We start from the raw sequence: 23,055 nt of genomic DNA on the forward strand, positions 1-23,055 counted from the left end.
CTTCGGACTCTTTCTGGTAGCGTCCCCTGCGCCATTTTCATCACTTTGTCCTTGGAACATCGCTGCAAGCCTGACGCAACTCCATTGTGATCCTTCATTTGTGACCTGAACACCCCAGAAACAATCCCGGTATTCCTGGACCTGCCAGTTTTATATCCTGAGTGTATAAAGGTATGTTTTATAACTATTCCTTAAACCGTTTATGTGAATTTAACATAAAAGTCCCTGTACAAAGTCATTTGCAACGACTAAGCATCTAGGTAGTCGCCATAATTATTCGTGTACAAATCTTGTTTGAAATTTTTATTTTTTAACCGCAGAAGGATGGAGCCAATACTTGATTGCATATTGTAAACTGTGATTTGTGATATAAAACGCGGCTAAATTTAGAAATTCGTACAGTTAACAGTGAAGGCTATGTATTGGACTTTATGGTTGCACGTGTTTCACGTAATAAGGTAATGGAGCAGTTGCCGGATTAATTAATACCAGTAAGTGCAGGCAGTTATTAATTAGATGGAAATGGCGTGTTTGTGTAATATTAGAGACAAAGCATGTGTTAACATGCCAGTTGCCCATTTATACGCAAAATTCTTGTGCATATGTATGTGCGACATCCACCCACGCGTTCTGTAAGAACCGCCTTCCCCCCCCCCGCACATAAGAGGCACATGGTTTGTAATGAGCAACTGCTACCGAGAAGTTGTAATTGTATTTTAGAAACGTCTCATGTTTGTTCCATAGCATTTTAGCCGTCAGACCATGGAGGTTGTAAAATTTGATTTCCTGTAGCAAAATACTTGTAATATTTTCACCCATCATTTGTTCAGTGTTGGTATAATAGTGTGCACATGTTGTTGGTTATTTGTATGACTAGCTGCTTGTGCAGATTATTATTGCCTAAGTTTAAACGAAATTTTTGCATATTTCTGAATGCCTTGTTTTGGATATGCACAGTCCGGTACAAGTGGGGCAGTGCAATGACTTTGTGGTTATGCTTTACCTATCATTGTTTGTTCCTAGTTGCCTGTACCACCCAACTTGTCTTTGCTGATCCAGGTTGGTTCAGTGGCTTTGTAGTTGTGATATGTTGTCTTGGAATTAGGGTCACTTCACTTTGTTACTTCAGACCTGTGCAGTAAATATACCAATTAAATTTACTGGCAGATGATGCAGTGACCTATTTTCAAAAAGTATGTACAGTTTAATAATTTGTATGTGTATCATGTCTGAATGCAGTTTTCAGGTATAGATATAATTGCAACAGAGAAACAATGTGGAATTCTGTTGGAATGAAATTCAAGCTTTTAAATTCTTTGTGTACAGATGTTGTACTTAAGAAGTATATTCCATATTGGAATGCAAAAGTGACTTACTGTTTTGGAATTCATGTTGCATGAAGCAAGTTCCTGGTTCCAACCACCCCCATGCCCTCTTACGGATAGCCACCACACCACCACCACCACCACCAAAATATCACATGAATGGCGTCCCCAACCGAACATGGCATGTTATGTAATTATCCGGTCCAGACCTGATTTGTGAAGTTTTACCCAGCTTGCATAAGTATACCGATTTTACATTTCCAAAATTCCAGTAAAGCCTGGCTGGCAGTGAACTGATCATGTGTTTTCTGATGATTAAAGTGGTGAATCATCCTGAACCCAATAGTACTTCCTGTAATCCATGGTTTTCAGTATGTGTATGTGGCAGGTCGGTTATATGCAGACATGTTGATTTTGTAAGCAGTGGCCAGGGCTCCCCCACCTGTACTTTCAGTTTTATTGAATTTGTTATCAAGTTAGGATACTACCAACACACTACATTGGATGGAATACTAATAAATACAGTGAACCATTGGGGTGTACAATTTGGAAACGCTTCTTGAAGTAGTGTCTGTTGAGATGTGGACATAACTCATAATCCACAGAATCTTTCAAAACCACAAAATCAAGAGTGGAATTGATGTTGGAAATGTTCTCTGTTCTATGCGCATTCTTGACACCGCAAAGTTTATATTCAAGTGCTGAAGTGTGTGGGAAGAGAGGCTGTCTTGGTATTTGCCTTCAGCCCTGTTGTGTGAGGGCTCTGTAAATTTTTGCGGTGTGGTTTTGCAGATATAAACGATGTAGAGGTCAAAAGGTATGTTTGAAATTTGAAAACTGATTTCATCCATTGTCTTCCTGCAGCAGTAACACTCCTCTGTACATTATAGTTCTGTGAATAAGTCTTGAGCATGGAACCAAAATCCTGAAATTTAAACCAGACTCTTCTGTTTCCTTTGTGGAGTCACTTTTTTAACATATCATGAACAGAAACAGACTCCGTGATTTTAGTCTGCAAGCGAACTATACCGACCGAGTGACGGCTGCGTGTTGGCGAAGTTTAGTGCCAGCTTTTGTGGTTAGAGGGTGTCATGTGTTCAGCGCAACAAATCCCCATGGATGTTAATTCCGGTTTTCTAGACTGGAGCCGCTGTAGGTCCTCAGTTATCATCATGAGGCTGAGTGGACACTTTTCCAGACCCACTATTACTCAGAAAAAATCTGGCAGCGCTGGGAATCGAACCCGGACCTCTGGATCTGTAGGCAGGAACGTTGACCACTAGACCATAGAGGAACGCTTATTCCAATATGCAGGCCTGCACAAATTTCCTATACATTTAGGAATCACCTCCAAAATCTGGAAGCCAGACTAAGAGACAATTAAGCACAATATACCACTGTAGGTCACAGTGCAAGGGCTGAGAAGGCCTAACCCTCATACATTCAAGAGACAGAATTGAGGAATTGCTTATTCTGCTAACTGAAGTTTAAATGAAAGGCCTGCATTTAAATAGTAGCCAGTTCTTGTCAAGCTTTGGGAACCCCCAACACACTGTTGTTGCAATATGAGGGAAATGTAGATATTCTGCCATTGCCAGGATGTCGACAGAGTAATGATGATGGGATGTGCATAGAGAAGGCAAGGAGATAAAGGCATGTAAGAGTGGGGAGAAGGGAATTTATGTAATGTGAAGCAGGTAGAGAAAGAAAGGGAGAACATGGTATGGTGGACAGATAAAAGGGATAGGAAAGCAATAAGGAAGAAATGATGGAATGAAGTAAGGATATAAAATGGATGAAAGGAAGAAAACTGAAATTGATTAAAGAAAGGAGGAAGAATTAATTTCCTTGCCCTTGATGGGTGTCATAACATCTGAAATTTATATGGGCCTGCCAGCATAACTCGTCCTTGTGTTGGAACATGAGTAACGTGACTGAATGAGCCAGGTCAGCTGCAGTAGCAGGAGTTAACAGAAACAATTTGTATTGTAGGGGCAGAGAGCACTGTTTATAAAATTTGCAGTCGTAGGATGTTTCATTTTGATTCTCCCGGCATTTTTTTTTTGTGATTCATTTTACGGCTACTGCAATCGAAGGAGACTATGTTGAGGACCCCCAAACATTTTAGACTGTTCTTAATCCCAAAATATAGATCATTGCTGTTAAATTTACCCACCCTTTCAGTGGATGGTGTTTAAATTTACCATGGACTGGGTTGAAAGAAGTAAAATATTTTATATTGATCCATGAAGATGCATTATTGGTTTAAGTCATTTAAGGCTTTTGATGCAACATCCACATCATGACAAAACAATAAAATTTACAAGTAGATTCTAAAGTGTTCTGGCGATGGTGGATGACACAGAATTACTGGGTTTTTGGACTTTTTCCATACTAATTCTAGGTAATAGAGGACACGATGTTTCGGAAACTGGATCTGTGTCCAGCTTCAAGTGAGAAAGAAGACACCTACTCACTTGAGCCATTTAGAAGGAGCTAATATCAATCCAGTGATTGTGATTAGCTCTTTCTAAGGGACCCAACTGAGTAGGTGTCTTCCTTTCTCACTTGAAGATGGAATAGATCCAGTTTCCAAAACGTCGTGTCCTCTATTACCTAGAATTCCGGACGATGGAAGAAGTCCGAAAACCCAGTAATTCTGTGCAATAAAATTTACATTTCACAGCAAAGGTGGTGTATGAAGGTGAGTACTTATTGTGAGCTAGAGGGCATGGGCTGCTGGAGGCAGGATTTGTTTTCTGCTTATACAGTTATGTAGTCATCAGGACTGATTTACATGCAGTTTATACAACAAAGGTAAATGAAATGGGACCAAATACCTCCATCAGCTTCTGTGAATTGTAATGAAGAAAAAATTACAAATTTCAGGTATTTTGTCTTATATAATAAAGGGACCTGTTGGAAGAGTGCCTGGAATGTAAGTATCACATGGAGTTTCAAGGAAAATGCCTTTGTTAGGATATCTGGAAGACATTCAGTGTATTTACATAATACACTTTGGATTGCTTGAATACTTGAGCCAGGATAACGCGGTATACATGTCTGCCTCCACACACTGGATGTCTTCATGGGGTGATATTTAAGCGCAGGGACAACTTTACCTCAAGTACTATTCTGGCTGTAATTTTTGTAAACGTTTTAATGGAGAGTGTTGCAGGAAGTCTTGATTATGTGCAGCTAGATTCTAGAACTAGGTATAGAATAGCTCTGAAGTGCTTCGTCCATGTTATCAACATTATTTGTGCTGCTTTGAATCTTTCTGAGTTAAGATGTAGAACCGTGCACAGTGCTAGGCTGAAGTTCGGGCTGGTGGTTAGGCTCTTTCTGACTTCATTGTCTAATGATTTATTGGTAGGAATCTAACATACTGTACTGTGTATGATGTGTGTTTCCATATTGAGTACTGCAATGAGATTATTGTGTTGGTCTTAATATCATAGTTATTGGGCATGGACTAGTTTTACCTGTATCTATAGTGCTCATGAAAATGAATTTACATATATGCAATATGTAATTGGTAATGCTGTAAGAGATTTAACGTCTCATGTTCAGAAAATGGCAAATATATCCATAATTGTCTAGTGTCTTACAGGTCGCGGGTTCAAGTCCCAATGAGGCCATTGGATTTTTTCAGTTGACCTAATCCTTCCAGCCACACTATGGCCCTGGGGTCGACTCAGCCTCTAACAGAAATGAATACCAGGAATTTATTGAATAATCTCCCTGGGGAGTAAAGCGCGGCAGACGTGCGAGGCTGACAACCTTACCACCATCTTTAAGCCAATTGTCTAGATAATGTGGGAGCCTCAACATCTCACAACCCAATGGGCCTTCACGGCCAGGTACAGGGATAGCTTTACTTTTACTTACAGATGGTATTGTGAAAAGTTATTTACAATTTTGGATTGGTACAAAATACTGTCTGTTGCATGAACTGGACTACTACATGAAAGGTAATATCAAATTTGCGTAAATGTAACTGAATTAAAGGTAAAAAGTTAATAGATCATAGCATTTTTCTCTGTTCTAACACTGACTAAACTTAAAAAGGTTAAAGGTAGCATTATTAGCACAGATAAAAGTTTCAGGAGTATCAGTTCAGTGTCACATGCTGCGACTTCTGTAAATCAATATATAATGTCAGCAGTGCCTCTAACTCGATATTGTCTACACGGTTTATGAGTTCCTGTGGTAGGGTAAAGTGGCATGCAATGTAGGAAGATGTTTGGGATGTTACTGGGACAGATTGTCAGCATTTAGTAGATCTTAGGCTGGGGCCACACGAGCACACAAAATGCGTCCATTGTAACGAACGTTGTGATGTCCATTCTAGAAATAAACAAGAGGCGAATGCTACGCTTTCTTGTTGCCCCATTGCAGACAGTAAACTACGCACTGCATTCTGCAACTGTGTGGTGTCCTCAGGAACGTCCGTCATAAAGTATGTTCGTTGCAAAGGACATACTTTGTATGCTCGTGTGGCCCCAGCCTTAATAGGTGGTTGGTGAACTAACTGCTTTGGCAGTTCTCATGTACAGCATGATCATCACAGAGCATGCTGCAAATTGCAGAGCTGCCTAGGCAGACAACTTGGATTCTATCCCCACCATCAGCCTGGCCAAGAAGGTCAGCACTGTCGGAACAAACAGAACGTGTTTAGATTCTAAAGGGTTCTGACGGTGGGTGACACAATTACTGGGTTTTTGGACTTTCTCTGGCATCTGGAATTCTAGGTAATAGAAGACACGACATTTTGGAAACTGGATCTGTTTCCGTCTTCAGGTGAGAAGGAAGACACTCAGTTGTGCCCCTTAGAAAGAGCTAATCTCAATCACAGAACACGTCTAGATCACTGCAGATGTTGGGAATGCTCCCACTTCCTGCACATCACCTTTGTAAAAGTTCATGCTGAAGTTCCTATTTAGAAACAGGAAACTTGAAACCTGGTTTCCTATGCAAGGTGTCCATATTATTCAAGGCCAGCACTAGTGTCGCACAGTTTCTCTTCAGTGAGCTCTTGGTATTTTGATATTGGCATTTGTGTCTTAAATTTATTCACAGGGGAACTGGAACATGTTGACGTTAACATTGGAATCATTTCCTTTTGCATGGATGCCATACTTGAGCACTTGTTCTAATCACATGGCATTTTGACACTGGAAATACCATGGTGGGTGAATTACTGCATATCACAAGTATGGCAGCAGTACCAACATGGGGCTTGAAAGTGGGCAGAGTGGGTTTCACAGTAACCATTCAGTGATTTATTAGGGCAAAATATGAAGATAAATTGTAATGTGTATTTGCTCTTGGGTTTTTAGTTCTGCTGGAAGTCTGAATCTCCATGCACCCACATAACTGGGAAGTGTGTCTTTTCTGCCTGAGTGGCTTTGCGATTCATGGGAAGCTTTCATATGATTGTACTGAATTGTGTCTGATACGTTCTTTAATGTGATGGGAGACATTTTTATAGTTGAACTGTGAATAGATTCTCAGAAATGTAATGGATGGTATATAAATAACACACATTAGAAATGTGCGAAGATTATTTTTGAACTGATAGATGTTTCCCAATAAGTGATTGGGTTTTCTGTAAGCTGCATTCAGTCAGTTCCATGAGTTCCCACAATTTTATAAAATTGTAATTGAAAGAAATTCTGTGAGGAAGTGGTTAATGTGCATAATGTTGGAAACCCTAAGACTTGAGGCCAGCAAAAAGTGAACTCCAGACTTGAGTAGAAATATTGTCTGTGTACTACTGTCTGTATGAAAACATTGTTTTCCTCTTTGTTATCTTGCATAAAGGCCGTTGAAAACATCAGAATTGGTATTGTGTGTTGGCAGCATACTGCGTGTTAATGCAAGAGGCTGCAGATACAAAAAAACAGCACCAGTCCTTATAATTTAGTCAGGACCGCAATGCTCATTAATTTGAATGCAGGAAATTGTGTATTGCTGTGCAGGATGATGTAGATTTTTCAGGTCTGATGATTTAGGCTGAACTATGCACAATGAATGATGTCAGGCAATGCTGTAAATATATATCTTGCTGCACTGTTGTGAATGTGATACATGTTGGGTTTTACAGTATGGAGCTGTAATTGATAGATGTTCCACCCCCTTAATATATGGCGGTCTCATAAAGATCTAAAAGTGATGCTATTTGAGCATTAACTATTGTATGCATTTCTATGTAGATAGTCTTTGCACTTTGAGCATTATGAATGTTCACGTCTGTTACAGAATAAGATTCGTTGAAATGCCAAACTCCTGTGACTGGCATTTATTAAGATGCATAATAAGAGCAGTCTGAAAAAACCTTATGGCAAGGTCAGAATTATTGGGTTCTTGGACTTCGTCCATTGTCTGGTATTCTAGAAGCTAGAAAAGGCAACGTTTCAGAAACTGGATCTGTTACCGTCATCAGGTGAAAGGGAAGAGGCCTAGTCAGGTGGGCCCCTTAGAAAGAGCTAACCTCCGTCCAGTGTCTTCGCTCCCCCTCACTTGAGGACGGAAACATCCAGTTTCCAAAACGTGTTCTCTAGTTTCTAGAATACCGGCCTATGGACAAAGTTCATAAGCCCAGTAATTCTGAGTGTTGGGCATGATTGTAAGAACTTTTTAGAATCCATGGTGTTCTGCAGATCATTAACTAACCAAGGGCATTATGTTGCCATGGCACCTGAAATTATCATTGTGTTATGTACAGTGAACTTCACATTCAACTTGTGATGCACTTACCAGATTCAACATTTTAAGCAAAAATTATGGACTTTAAGAATATTGGAATGTTTTCTTTTGTGAATGCTGAAAAACCTCACACTTACATAGGTTTTTATTAATAGAGATGTTTTTCCTGCATAACAGATAAGTATGACATATTGAAGGAAGTAAAGGGCTCCAGGGAAATTCTTACTGTTGTTGGCCAGTTCACAGTGCTGTGCCTTGCAGCGACTGGTGCACCGCCAGCTGCGAAGCACCTACACATTTTGCCGATGACTTAATGTGCCTGTTTGCCGATAATATTCGGAATGAAGTATTTTGCTTATTTATGTATCCCTGCAAGTGGAAACCACACTTCACCAGAAAAGAATGACAATTGTGGATTGATGACCTTTTGGAAACCACCTACAAAAATGAACCCAGCTAGCTGGATTGCACAGCTGCAAAGTGTGGATAACTATTGTTTTATAGGGTCTAAGCTTTAGCATTTGTGTTGCTCTTCTTGCACTAGACTTCACCACTCCAGTCTCTTGAACAAGATGTTTCAGTGATTTTCTAGGTGTATGTTCAAGTCTGGCCAGGTGTGTAATCTAACTTCTTGGTAAGCACTGGCCGCGTATGTACTTTTTTGTTTCCAAGAGCCCCATTGATACAAGTTTATTCACCAAATTGTGAATTACTTGCTGGGAACTCTTTCATCACAGATATTTATGTCAAAATTTTTGGTGACACTTTCTAGCAGGTCCATATATCCCATAGATGTCATGTACACGTTGCTCATAAAGCACACTGCACTATGAGGTAACAGTCTGCTCACTAATTGTAAGAAAACAAATGGCTAATGGAACTTATAAGCACCGTCTACTGCTGATAAATAATAAACAGATTCCTATGCATGAACTGCACTGTTCAATGTGACATACAATGCCTTCAAGCAGTCCACACAGTTAAAATCTTCCTTTCCTTCCAAACGTTATTGGCCATCATACACTGATTCATTGGCAAAATTCGCATCCCCTTGCAGCTGGCAGTAGTGCACTGGTCGCCGTGAAGCGCAGTGCCATGAACTTGTCAACAAAGTTGAGAATTTCTGTTTAATGAGATTATTTGAGGGCTGAGCTGAAATAGGGCTATTCTGCTGTGCACAACAGCATCCATTGTCCACTGATGAGTCAGCAACAGTGATAAAGAGATGCATACTCAAATGTTCACATGTGACTCTCAGGTAGGATTCTTGTTATGTAGGACATGGGAAAGATTGTATTTAGAGCACTGGGTGTTTCTGTTTGGATTTTATGTAAAGTATGACTCCACAAAAAGAGGAAAAATGCAAAAGGAAATTTCCTGTAGTCAGTTTCCTACAGGCATACTGGCCATAATCTTGTAATCTTGCACGTTAATAGACCAGAAACAAAAAGGCAAGCTTTGAGTGTTGGCAGAAGAAGAATTGAAAAAAAGAAAACTGGAGCTTGGGTTGAAAATTTGCCTTGGCAGTTGCTTAAGGAGCGGAAGGAACTGTGAGAACCATCTTAATAATAATGAAACTACAACATTGGAAAGTCACAGTTGTTATGTCCTCTAGGCTAGCCACCAGCTACCAGACATTCTTTCAGTCTGGTGGCAAACTTGATCCCTAGTTGACATTTCTTCAAGTGAGATTTGATGTTTCAGTGAATATCGGAACACAAAATCCTTATTTTATAAACACTTTCATTCCATTATGTAATGGTTGGTGCATCCTGATTGGGAGGAGGTTGACTCAGCGCTCAGTGCAGGAACACGCAATTCTGATTGATATATTGGGCAGATGCTGCAGCTCGTTTTAGGCAACTGACAGCCAGAGGAGGACATTACAATATGGTTCTGCAGTTGTCTTCTCGTCTGTTGTCCAGGAACAAAAATTAGAATATACAAAATTAATTTTGCCTGTGATCCTGTATGGGTGTGAAACTTGGTCTCTCACATTAAGGGAGGAATATAGACTGAGGGTGTTTGAAAACAGGGTGTTGAGAATATTTGGATCAGAGAGAGATGAGAGGAAAGGGGGTTGGAGAAAATTGCATAATGAGCTTCATAACTTGTACACTACTTCAAATATAATTAGAATGTTGAAGTCAAGGATGAGATGGGCAAGGCATGTAGCACGAATAGAGTAGATGAGAGGAATGCATACAGGATATTGGTGGGAAAGCCGGAAGGAAAGAGACCACTAGGAAGCCCAAAGCATAGGTGGGTGGACAACATTAAAATTTATATTAGGGAGGTAGAATGGGATGGTATGGATTGGGTTGATCTGGCTCAGCATGTGGACCAGTGGAAGTCTCTTGTGAACACGGTAATGAACCTTCGTGTTTTAAAATGCTGGGAAGTTCTTGAGTAGATGCACGGTAGGCGACTTCTCAAGAAGGGCTCAGCTCCGTGAGTGAGTTGTACGTACCACCAAGTATTTATTGGAACCCTTGAACCGTGCTTGATGAAGAGGTTATGAGGCAAGGATTGTGGACACATTATGCCAAAAATAGTATGTGTGATCTCTTGCGAGAACATTTTGAGTAAGCCAGACCAGTCCACACAATGAAGAATTGAGCTTAAATGTCCTGTACACCCGAAGAACTACACTATGATCGGCATATATCTGAGCTGATGGAGAACATTTTCAGCGTATCCCTTAACATGGGTATGTAAACCTCAATATGCGGACCACATAGGCGCCACTAGGAAATAAACACTGGTGAGAACTGTATGACGGTCTTTGCAGAAAGCATATATTTAACTGATATGGTCAACATCATTACTTCCTGACTTTACAGTTGCTTTGTTAATGCAATGTGAAGAATCAATTACAGATGTACTTTTTCCTGACATTTCTGTAATTGGTGATGGAATTCCCATAAGTGGTTTTGGAATAGCAATAATGTTTTAGTCTAAATATGTATGGCCGGTCACGGTAGCCGAGCGGTCTAAGGCATGCACCGTCCTCGCTCGCTCGGAAGCCGGGATCGTGGGTTCGGCTCTGTTTCGTGTGAGGTACGAACTGAATTCATATATATTTTGTTCTTATACACAGCCGGTCACGGTAGCCGAGCGGTTTAAGGCATGTACTGTCTTTGCTCGCTCGGAAGCCGGGATCGTGGGTTCGAATCCCACACAAGGCATGGATGTTTAGTTTGTGTGTGTTTTTCTGTGTTTGTGTACAGGTAGAGAGGCCTTGCGACGAGCTGATCACCGCACCCTCCAGGGTGCCCTACTGAATGTGTAAGATCTAGAAAAACCGAAGTGAAGGGAGAAGTTCGTGGAGGTAGGCCTAGACCCACTGGGGCTGTAGTGCCAAGGGGAAAGAAAATATGTATGACTCACATCACCCTTCGTTATACTTGTATTAAATCTCTGAACATCACGGTTTCTTCTGAATAATTCCATTCTAAGTTTTGTTTGTAATTCCGTAATTTGGCACAGTTTTCTCTAGAATAGGCCTAAAACAAAGAGGATGTCTGTATTAATGTTTTCATTTCACCATTGATTTTACTCGGCCATTCTCTGGGTATCGTGAAAACCACGTCTTGGAATGAAAGTATACTGTAAATGAAATGTTTTATTTTTTTCTAGGCTCTTGTTGGAAAATATGGCCTCTTTAATGAGTAATTGTCTGGATGCAGAAACACATGCAGATTTCCATGGAGAGTTGTGAAACTTCAGATTTAAATGAGAATCAAAAAATACTGGTGTCCATGTTTCTTGAAAATCCGCTCATGCTGTTCCTGGGTTCCATGCATACGGACCGACAGCCTGATTCAGTGAACTGAATAGGCATTTTTCAGGATTGCTAACTTGACTAAAATGGGAGTGACTGTTTTTGTTTGGTGATGAGGGTCCCTTGTCAACACGGCATGGCGCGTCCTCAGGTTGCGGATGTAGGAGACGCACTTTAGTTTTGGAGGGAATCTGCGAATATATTGAATAAGCAGTCGCGGACAGCCGATAAGGGGTGATCTTCCAGCTTGGGGGTTAGACGTGGGGCTAACAACTCACCGTAAAAATAACCTTGTTACGAAAGTTCTCAAGAAGCCTCGGACAGGAGGCTGTAGAAAACTGCATAAGGAGCTTCATAACTTGTACGCTTCTCCAAGTGTAATTAGAATGATCAAGTCAAGGAGGATGAGATGGGCATGGCATGTAGCACGAATGGGGGAGACGAGGAATGCGTTTAGGATATTGGTGGGAAAGCCAGAAGGAAGAGACCACTGGGGAAACCAAGGCATAGGTGGGTGGACAATATTAAAATGGATCTTAGAGGGATAGGATGGTATGGATTGGATTGATGTGGCTCAGGATGGGGATCAGTGGAGGGCTCTTGTGAACACGGCAATGAACCTTCGGGTTCTTGAGCGGTGTTATTTCCGGGGTATTTCTGTATTTTCTTTTATTTCAGTGTTTATCCAATTGGAATACCAATTTAATGTGTCAGTTTTTGTCACAGTTTCATGTTATTTGTAAATTATGCTCTGCCCATTTCAATCTTACGTCCTCCACATTGCCATCATTTCATCGTAGAAAATAATGCGTTGGAAGTTGATCTTATATGTTCTGCTTTTGGTCAAACAAAACATGAAAAAGTAGACGTGGATTCACGTTCTGTTCGTCTATCAGAAAGGATATAGAGTATTTTTGTTTTCAGATTACATCATTGCGCTAGATTTTACTGTGTCAGATATATAGGAATGGTTGACAGCCTACAGAACGAGTTTTCAATATGTCGACTTTCTGTTTAGTAGCAACAGCCACTAATGGATATGATGTGAATACTAGGACAATAGTTGTAACGAATGGGGAAAGATTTATACAAGTGATATGTCACTCATCCATTGAAAGTGTCCTTTGTAGAATCAGTTCTATTTCTAGAGCAAGGTATATCACAGGCAGACAGACGTGGCATCATTTCAAAAGCACACGTGACATGCTACCAAAATGTAATCATTTTGCCTGGCTTTATGAAATGCATTCGAAGTACTTGTGAGGTGGGTGTAGGCAAGGGAAGCAAGGGGCTGTACGCCTTCGCCCGGGCTGCCGACTATATTGATTTGGGGGGAGGGGAAAGAGATAGGGTTGCCCAGAAGTCATGCAAGCATTCCAGCCAGCATGGATTATATTGTAAGGCTATGTTTAAAATACGACTGGAATATTTTTGTCTTGAAAATGTAGGGCATTTGTACGTGTTCAGTGTAGCATAAAGTGCCTTAGAGAATGGTCATTGTCATGACCTTGAATCAGCAGTGTTCCTTGAATTTTATTTGTTGTAAGATGCCTTGGTAAAAAATTGACCGAAAATGTTACCAGGCCATTTTCCACAGTCCCGTTACTTGAAAGCACAAAGGAACATTTTGGTTACGCTTTTTGTATGTTTATGTAAAATGTAAAGTTGTTCCTGTGCTTAATTAAGCACTGCCATGAAGACGGGGGAGTGGAGGTATAGCTCGACCGTTCTTCACCGTGGCACTAGATTGAAGTGAGTGGTCAGCTTCACTTCCCGGCCTCCGGTACTCATTGGATAGGACGCCGGGTGGGCCTCAGCCGGTCTGAACGCTGTGAACGAGAGAAAATTCTTGCCCTGCCGGGAATCGAACCTGGACCGTCCAGCTAGTAGCCCATCGCTATACTGATGCGTGAGCCACGTTGGTGTAATTTCATGATTACGCTGTTGGTCTAAATGTTATACTTGCTTTTCCCACGCTTCTTCACTTTTAACTTGTGATACACAATATTTTCACAAAAATTTGAGTTTGGTAAATGATACAAAGCACTCCTGACATGGGTTGGGTTCAAATATGAAACCCTGTTGTGAGTTTCGTGCGATTATTGTGAAATTACTTTGTTTCTAAAGACAACCCAACAACACGTCTTATTTTTATTCTATGAACTGTTTAAGATGTAGCGATGACAGTTATTGGTAGCAGGTTCATGATAAATCTTCGAAATAAGTGCAATTTTTGTTCATTTTCATGGGAAATGGAAAAAGAAGTCATGTGTTGGAAATATGGTCTATACTTGTTAATGTAACAGTGGCACATGAACCGTGGAATTTCGAAATATGAATGCAGAATAAATTAAGAATTTTATTCCGGCTAGCCAGATTTCCCGCCTTATATGGAAACTTAAAGATTCATCACCAGTATTGGGCCCTGTCTTGAGCCAGAAGAATCCAGCTTACACCCTGACACCATAGCCCCGAAAACCATTTTATTTTTTTATCATTTATCGGCGCTGGTAGTTACTCTAGCGTCAAGTGATTGGAAGGAGCGGTCGCGGCCTCGCTTGTGGTACTTTTCCGACTTCTGACTGGAATACCTGAGGAAAACCACGGATAGCGGATGTCGCGACCGAAATTCGAACCGGCACCTCTTGAATTCAAGTCAAAAGCGTTGTCACTTGATCCAACATGCACAGGAATTTACAGTGAAATTGTAAAGGAGGTATCTGGTTACTTTCACATCGATTTAACAAGAGTTTTCTTTCGTAAGCCTTCAGTGGCTGAAAATTTTTGATTTAGAAGGCGTTTTTGCTTTAACGAAAGACCCTTTCGGAATGCAAATTTCGCCGTGGGTTTTATGTAGAGGTAATGTGGAAGCGGTGCAATACAGGTAACAGCGTTTGCTGTTGACGTTACATTTATTAATTTTCTACAAGACAGGAAAATGCATGTGAAAAATACTGTTCACACACTGCAGTTGGAAGAGGGCAAGTGAGTGCCGTATTTATATATGGTTTCATTGATGCGAGCTGCAGCCACATTTTCATACAAATCTTTCCATCTTTGTTCTTTTCCAACTGAAGGAACATTTCATGGTTACTTTCCCAGCCAAAGCACTATTTAGTTTGACGCTGGTGCTTTGATACTGGTCTCTATATGCAATTGTTTCTGCTTGCATGCCCTTTTTGATGAATTAGAAGGCACACACACCCGACTCGTTGATAAAGTGGCCATCCATGCTTGAAGTGGTGTTGCAGAACGAAAAAAAAAAAGAAGTGACATTTTGCGGCTGAGTAGACTTGTCTTTTTATTCTTCACGGCTTTTTTTTTTTTGTCAACTTTCAATGTTTGTATTACGGGTCAATACTAGAAGATAAGAAAACCATACTAGTTTTATGCCTTATGTTTAAAGCTATGCTCTGGAGGGAATGTAATTCTACTGTACTGAGTTATATACATACATACATACACAGAGTTAGCCTAAAAGAAATAGACACTTTCAAAGTTTTACAGAAAGAAGAGTTTTAATAGCATGGCCGAGATACTTGCACAGTTCAAAAAGTACGCCCTGAAGTTTACATGGGTACACCTTTTTACGGGATACAGCACAAAAAACGTTCACTTTAGGAGGATCCCTCTAACGTTCTACTACAGCTCTGGGGTATTCAGTTCCCCATATACGGTCATTGTGTTTGTTGTCTGTACCACTAATGTGGAAAGTTGATTCGTCACCGAAAACTAGCCGGTTAAAGAAATAATTACATCATTCCTTTGCTGAATGTCCATACAGAATGAGTGATGGAGGATTTTGTCGTTTTCAGTGAGGTTCTGCAATAATTGCAACCGGTAAGGAAACATTCGTAAACGTTTACGCAAGATAATCCACACAGTCTTTGTGGAACTTAGAAGTTCTAAACTTGCATGTGTTGTCGACTTTTTGGGCTGCGCGTATGTTTCACGAACACGAGTCAGTTATAAACTGTATTTCTTTTAGGCTAACCCTGTATAACTATATGGAGTGGGCCCTTCAGAAGTTCATGGCCCCACAGTTGGTCAGAAATCCTCATCTTTTTGTGGAACTTCAATACCGTATTCACAGGAACTTGCCCCTGGGCCCTATTCAGAGCAAAAGTCCACATTCTTACACTGTTTGTTTATGATAGGCCTGATAGGACATCATTTTAATATCGTCCTTCCATTCATAGGCGTTTTTACGGGTTTCCCACCAAAACCATGCCTATTTCATTTACCCCATGCGTACCAAGTCCCGTTCTTCATGTTCTGTTTGATTGGATTACTCTAACGTTTGGTGGAGAGTAACAGTTAACTAGCCGGTCACGGTAGCCGAGCGGTGTAAGGCTCGCTCTGAAGCCGGGATCGTGGGTTCGAATCCCACTCAGGGCATGGATGTTTAGTTTGTGTGTGTGCGTTTTTCTGTGTTTGTGTACAGGTAGAGGCCTTGCGACGAGCTGATCACCCGCCCAAGGAGTCCTACCGAATGTGTAAGATCTAGAAAAACCGAAGTGAACGGAGAAGTTCATGGAGGTAGGCCTAGGCCCACTGGGGCTCTACTGCCAAGGAAAAAAAAAGTTAACTAAGTTCCTCGTTAAATAAAATTTGAAAAGTGCATATGTTACGTTCTTTAACGTTTTAACTGCCTAGCCAGTCCGAAAACATTCTTTATAAGACATGCAAGGTAGTACTTCAGTCGTTCCCTATATAAAGAACCATCCATCGCTACCATTTTCTTAGAAGCTGTGTATTCTTGAAAACAGTTGTGTATCGCGGTAGTACCAGAAGGGAAGAAGCTCAATTCCTCACGTCTGCAGTTTGAATAGCTGATGAAACTGTCGAATTAGCGACTGGTCGCGATATTAGTATCCCAGTTATAATTTTTCTTTAGCAGTATCTAACGGAGCTATGTGACTTGGGCGCAGGATGTCGAAGTGCTTAAGCGATTTAAGGCTTACACATTCCATTAAAATATAGATTCGAAACGGACAACTCATGTGATATAGGGAGCTTAGTTTAATTTGCGTTCACTTCTTTATTGGTTTACAGTCTGTTTAAAACAATTAAATGTAGATTTCTTGTATGCAAAGTCACTTTCAGGATTCAGTGAATTAGCAACTTGACGCGAATATAAAGAAAGCCTTATAATGAAAGTTTCCTTTAACAAGTTTGTACGTGCGTTCGTCACTAAGTGGTAGGAAAGAGGGATTGGTAAGTGAAGAAATGAACCGTGTGTGCCCCAGAGCCAGTCTGGACGACGTGGAGAAAAATTCTTGACCCCACTGGGACTCGAACTCCGACCCCTCTGTCGTGCAGCCGGTAGCCAGTCGCTATACCGACTGCGATATCCCGGCTCGTCTTTCGCATTTAGGTTAAACCCTTAAGTGTTCAGAGGGTGGGGAATTATGGTGACATACTTGTTGGATAGGGGTATTTCTTGATTTTCTTGAGAGTTACTGCCAACTAAGAAATAGGAACAGCATTGACGGTGAGGCAGACAGTTAAAAGACGAGGTTTCCATTACAGTTACTGAATTGAACATGTGTTGCATTGATTTTTTTAAAATTCACCGAGAAACAATGATGGCATTGGAGAAGCGTCGTTAAGCTGCGGTTGGTGATTGGCTAGTCGTTATCAGGCCTAACTCACCTGCTCGCCCACTCGTTGTCAAAGAGGGGTTATTGGTGCTGGAATTATTGGCCGGTTCATTTGTCAAACGGACGCTCAATGCCAGTATGATTTTAATTTATATTGCCTGCCTGTCCATTCTTTGCTGTTCACTGGACCGAGCCCCAGGTCCCTTGTGCAGGGGCGTACTGGTACAGCCGTGTGCAGTTGCTAGTACGCTTCCCTTTATTCGTATCACTAGTTACAGTAACTGCGTACATCATACATATATTTAGTGGAGTCAGGATTCTTGGAAATTACTAGCTCGGGCTTCGCTGAACGTTGTAATTCATTCGGTGATCGATTTTCGGGTTTTATGAATCTCTAGAGGTGGGTGTATTCCTATTGCATGATTCTCCAACACGTCAGCAGCCTCCTCCAAATTATATAAAGCAAACTGTTACAATGCACATTTCTCTATAAAGAAAGCGTGTAACGGTGAGATAAAAGTTCTGAAATTGCACAGATTCGGGTCTCTATAGCAACGAATTATCGACCGTTATCATGTTGCATGAACGGAAGTGATGTAGGTAACGAAAGAGCTAGTCATCTTTTATTGCACTGTATCGTGTTCCATTTTATGAGTGCTGATAATGTGGTGCATGTTATTCGAGGGAGAGAGGGCTTCGACGTATCGTTCGATAACAAGTAAGGTAAAAGGTAAAGTTGCCCCTGTGTTTAATTAAGCGCTACGCCATGAAGGCGGATGGGGGAGTGGTTTCTTGACCTCGTCATTAGCTGGAGGTGAATGGTCAGCTTCACGCCCCAGCCGCTTTACCCACGGGGGAAGCCCCTGGTACCCATTGGATGGGTCGTTGGGTGGACCCCAGAGCCGGGCTGGACGACTTGGAGAAGAGAAAATTCTTGACCTTACAGGGACTCGAACTCCGAGCTATACTGACTGCGCTATTACGGTTCCTCTTCGATAACAAGTAGGGCTCGAAAGTAATAGGGAAGAAAGCGGGAGTAGTAAATAATAGTAATGCTTATACAACATAAGAACTGATGAGACGGTTGTTAACACTGCTTTCATGTAAAGAAGAAAGCTGTTTATGTATAGACGTTAGTGTCGCAAATTCAGTGTTTTACAGAACCATGTTTAAATGCACGGGTAAATCGAAAATTTACGAAGTGTAATGTATTTGTTGATCTCTGAAATCAGATGAACACATGTAAAGCACAGGGGATTGTATAAAATGGAAAAGTGATCCTCAGTTTGATGTGTGAATGTCGTAAATCGTGGGTTTTACTTGAATGCTGTGATGGGAGATTTTATGGCTAGGATTCCCCGTCCATCCGTAAAAATTGAAATTGATATCCGTTGACGACAGTCGAAAAGTGCTGTTACATTTCGCAAATGTTGTTAGCATGGTAAAAGTATGTACAATAGAGATGTCGTTAAAGTATTTTTCCGTGGCGTGTGTAAGCAAAATGCCACTACTTTGCCGTGCGTGTTTTCTGTCAGCAGTAGACCTGTTAAGTCCTTCCTAACAGCACAGTCCTGACTGCAGCTAAGTTGAGGGTCCCGACCTCAATTCACCGGCCGTTGGAAATGAATGGCGTTGCATCTTAAGACCGCTTTTGTCATATTTTTTTTAAGCATGCATGAATTGAGGATTTTTTAAAGTGTACCTTTGGTTGCAAGAAGCTGGACTATTTAGCCTTTATTTATCGAGTGTTTTCGCTAAGTTTGCCAATTAATGCTGTTGCCTTTAGGAAGTGTGGAGAATAATGGACAAGAGTAATGATGTTTTCTGAGCGTTATTTTTATGTTGATTGGAAGGCAATAATGTGTCCTCATTTGTTCGTAGGAAGAACAGTAAAATCGTTCTCTGAAATTTTTTTATAGCTTGTAAGAAGTACTCTTCGGGACCTTATATAAAGATAAAAGGTAAAGTTGTCCCTGTGCTTAACTAATTAAGCGCTACGCCATGAAGGTGTTTCTTTTTCCTCCTCTTCGCTCCCACTTTGGAGCATAGGGCTGATATCTCAGTTTCAGTGATCTTTTTTTTTTACAGGCGGTAGGACTTCTTGGACGGGTGATCAGCTTGTCGCAAGGCCTCTACCTGAACACAGGACAGCACAAACACAGAATAAACGCATACATACATCAAATACATCCATGTTTTGTGTGGGATTCGAACCCACGATCCCGGCTTCATAGCGAGCGAAGACATTGCATGCCTTAGACCTCTCGGCTACCGTGACTGGCCCTGAAGGCGTATGGGAGATATAATAGATTGTAAATCTATTTTTTGTAAACTTAGGTTCCTCCATTTAATTAACAGTTTAATAAGCATGCTTGGGATAATTAACATGAAACATTTTCAGACCTTCAAATGTAATTCGCCCTACGAGGAATCGTATGTCTGTATGTTTGATACACGGTCGGAAAGGTCTCGAGATTCTTGGGTTGCGAACAGTTTTATGCTTTAAACTGTTTATATATTGTGTTAAATACATTTCCTGCCCGGCAAACGAAAAGAAAATACTAATGAATAAAAAATGTGGGCTTGCATGCGGGCCTGCAGAAACCTCTTCTTTGGGATGTATGATTTGCTGTGATCGGGGATTGAATGCGGCTTGGACGCTACCCCATCCAGTGTCTATAGTGTCACGCAATTTAACGAACCCCAGCCGCTCTTTCGCGTGCGAAAGATTTCAGCCCCTAAAGTTGATGTTATGACGTAGCGTCAGAAAAATCGCCAGGCGATCCACTCGCAAAATGGAGAGCTCTGCAATGCGCCTGGCAGACGCTTGATTGTCGTGTAATGCTTTTCCGAGGCGAAAAGCTCCGAGCGCTGATAACGGGATAATCAGATCGCGGCCGCAGTATAGAATCATGTTACATCCGCTTCCCCATTCAACGTCATAGCATTGTTCCTTTGTATTGCTTGTAGTTTTATTTGTAGCACTACACAAAATGTGTTTCGCGAATGTTTTGTGTGTTTAATTCTCTGTAAGATATTGATGGCTGGCCACGGTAACCGATCGGTCTAAGGCATGTACTGTCTTCGCGCGCTCGGAACCCGGGATCGTGGGTTCGGATGTGTTTCCTGTGAGGTACGAACTGAATTCTTATATATTATTATTATACACTGCCGGTCACTGTAGCCGAGCGGTCTAAGGCATGCACTGTCTCCAGTCGCTCGGAAAACGGGATCGTGGGTTCGAATCGTATATAGGGCATGGATGTTTGGTGTGTGTATGCGTTTATATTGTGTTTGAGTAGAGGCCTTGCGACGAGCCGATCACCCGCCCAAGGAGTCCTACCGAATGTCTAAGATCTAAAGTGAAAAAGTTTCATGGAGGTAGGCCAAGGCCCAAATTGGATATTGATGGATGTGGTTTCTTTCCACGCCACTTCACATCATCCGAGATGGTTAAGGAGACTCAGAAGAGCCACGTTTAGGTTGCAGAATCTCAGAAAGACAACTGTGTAATCTCCAAATGAGCCTACAGAATGTAAACTTAATGCTGCTGTTGGAGACTATAATATAATGTAACATCACATCCGATATTAATGCCATGCATGAATTTGATGTGCTGTACATCCTATAAAGTGCTCCCTGTAGGGAAATAGGCAAACCGTGTGGCATACACATCAACGTAGTCGGTGGGGTGGTTTCCTGTTATTGCGTACCAGTTCTATCGCCTCACATAATTCATGACAACAGAACTATCCTGCACCTGTTCATAATATGACCCCCTTATGTGTATTTTATGGGTGGGTACAAACGTTTCAGAGGAGAATACCACTTCCATTTTCAGGTAGAGGCAATATGTTCATCTGTAACGGTACTCATCTACTGGGTTATATAGTATCATACTTCAAGAAGACCATTATTTTGAGAACCGTAATCTTTAACAAAAAATTACTAGTTGATACAAACGCAGAGCTAATAGTCAATCTGTTTGACAATCCCAGCGTGATTCTCCTAGACCAGGGGTCTCCAGACTTTTCGAAACGCGAGCCACGTTAGGTAATTCAGCACTTTCAACTGGCCGGATAAAATGAGAAATTAATAACTCACGGTATACGAGTTTTATTGAAAGCACAGAATTTCATGAACTAAATAAAAGTACGTGAGAATAAATTAACGTGTAGTAATGACAACAGACAGTAGCAGCTAATGCTCATATTTTCATCACAAATTTTAATAAAACAATGTGAATGATGGAGCTCTTTTTGCATTCTTAAAATCTGATTAAATTGAGGTGATCTGTTACAATTACACTGCACCACTGCAAGGAGTGTTGTGTAACGAACTGCTCGCGCTACCTACATTGCCACGAATTGACACTGCCGATCGAGGCCGAAGAAATACCGCGCAGTATAAGGTCCAGAGTTAGTAAAATTGTGAATAATATTAATATTAACATAATATGGAATATCAATATATTTTAAACACAATCTTAATGAATTTGAAATTATGCACAAGTATTTTTTTTACCACTACTCATTGGCGCATTTCTGCACAATTCAATCGCGGGCCGCAGTTTGGAGACCCTTGTCCTAGACAATGCATTGTAGAAAAAGTGGAAACATTTTCAGTTTTGCAATTAAATTGGTTTTTGTTTAAGTCATTTACTTTCTCCATACAAACATAGAGACCGTCACAACAGTGAGTTTATTTCGTAGTATTTAGTGCAGTGGAATGCGTTCTGTAGGTCATAAAAGTGATCTTGTGTGAGGAACTGTTTGGAACAAAATTTACGGTAAGAAAGTGAAGTTATTCCTGTAGTAGGCTGTGGAGGTCCATAGGGTTGTGAGACGTCGAGGCTTCCACGTTTTTAGGCAGTCGGCTCACAGATGGCTGTGAGGTCATCCTGCCGCCCTTTGTCCACAGGAAGATTCCTTGTACTAATTTCTGCTAGAGGCTGAGCCGATCCGAGGGCCATAATTATTATTTTTCCCATGTTGAAAGTCGGGCACAGGGGTTCCGAAGAACTATGGTACACACGAGACATCTGGCCTACCACCCAACTCTGATTCCCCCCCCCCCCCAAAAAAAGGCACACAAAGAAAAAGCCTCTTGGGGGTGGGTGAAGCCTAGAAACGTTTTTACTTTTCTAATTCTCATGTACATAGTGTATATGAGACAGCACTGTGACCGTGAAAAACGTTGATCTGGAGATTTGGCGAATTTACAGGATTTCAGGTCCTCCCTTTGGAATGTAGGTCTTAAATGCATCATATGTTATACTGAAACTTAGATATATAAAGATCTGTGTGCCGTGAAGGAAACAGTGTCACTATGAATTAGATTCTGATTAATGTAAAGCCAGGGAATTGTTTTCTGTCTGCAATGTAGCGCAATGATTTGGAGGAACATGTTTTCATCTTCAGCATCGAAGAGAACCAAGCAAGAAACCAGCTTGAAGCAGAGTTCTGTTTTCTGTCTGCTTCATGCTGGTTTCTTGCTTATCTTACTCGTAGACCCTGAAAATGGAGGTGATATATTATCCAAAATAAATGAATTTCACCAGTCTGCACAATCTTATATTCATTATCCAAAATACTGGATGAATTTCACCAGTCTGCACAATCTTATATTCATT

General features: G+C 41.1%; 1 protein-coding gene across 8 annotated transcripts in view; it reads left to right on the forward strand.

Moving 5' to 3' along the window:
- Positions 1–31: 31 nt before the first annotated feature.
- LOC111868240 (poly(rC)-binding protein 3) overlaps positions 32–23,055 on the forward strand; it is a 114,530-nt gene continuing 91,506 nt past the window's right edge. For 2 of the 8 annotated variants that reach the window (XM_023858712.2, XM_023858702.2), the window contains exon 1: positions 33–171. The gene's annotated coding sequence lies outside the window, so the exon portion shown is untranslated. Of the gene's footprint in view, positions 172–23,055 lie in introns of all 8 variants that reach the window. The other 6 variants (XM_023858705.2, XM_023858706.2, XM_023858707.2 and 3 more) reach the window with 4 other exon arrangements.

Source organism: Cryptotermes secundus, unplaced genomic scaffold (assembly GCF_002891405.2).
Source record: "Cryptotermes secundus unplaced genomic scaffold, Csec_1.0 scaffold364, whole genome shotgun sequence".
In the NCBI taxonomy this organism is placed as follows: Eukaryota; Metazoa; Arthropoda; class Insecta; order Blattodea; family Kalotermitidae; genus Cryptotermes; species Cryptotermes secundus.